Source organism: Geospiza fortis, unplaced genomic scaffold (assembly GCF_000277835.1).
Source record: "Geospiza fortis unplaced genomic scaffold, GeoFor_1.0 scaffold4, whole genome shotgun sequence".
NCBI lineage: Eukaryota > Metazoa > Chordata > Aves > Passeriformes > Thraupidae > Geospiza > Geospiza fortis.
This window is the reverse complement of record NW_005054475.1, coordinates 803,972-804,548: the sequence shown is the minus strand read 5'-3', so window position 1 is coordinate 804,548 and position 577 is coordinate 803,972.

Below are 577 nucleotides of genomic sequence, written 5' to 3'. Positions count from 1 at the left end.
TATTATATCTTCTATAATAGATGTAAAATATATGTATTAGATACCGGGTTGTATAATATATATAATTATTATGTTTCTTCTATATATTTATTAGTATTTCTATATTATATGTTAATATTATATGTTAATATTATATGTTAAAATTATATGTTTGCATTATTTCTATCATAAATACATAAAAATCATCAGAATTCCAAGGGAGCCGGGGGCTATGGGAGCTGCCAGGGCTCCCGAATTCCACACCCCAGGAGGCTCCACCACCTTCTCTGGACATTATGGAGCACAACACCCAGAGGGGAGCCCAGCACGGAGCAACAAAATAATCACATTCGTTTAAATGAGTTCAATTAACTGATTTGCTTTTCTCCTCCAGGGAGAGGCAGCGCTCACGTCCACACTTGGGATCCACATCTTCCCTTCCCACCCTCCTCGGACCACTCCTCTCAACCACCCTAAAAACTGGGGTAAAATCGCCTGGGTTTGGGTGAAATTATGGGCAAAAGCTCCCAGATTTTACCTTCCTGGTGGATTTTTACACACCTGCCACCACAAAGCCACCCCTGGCAGACACGGGGAC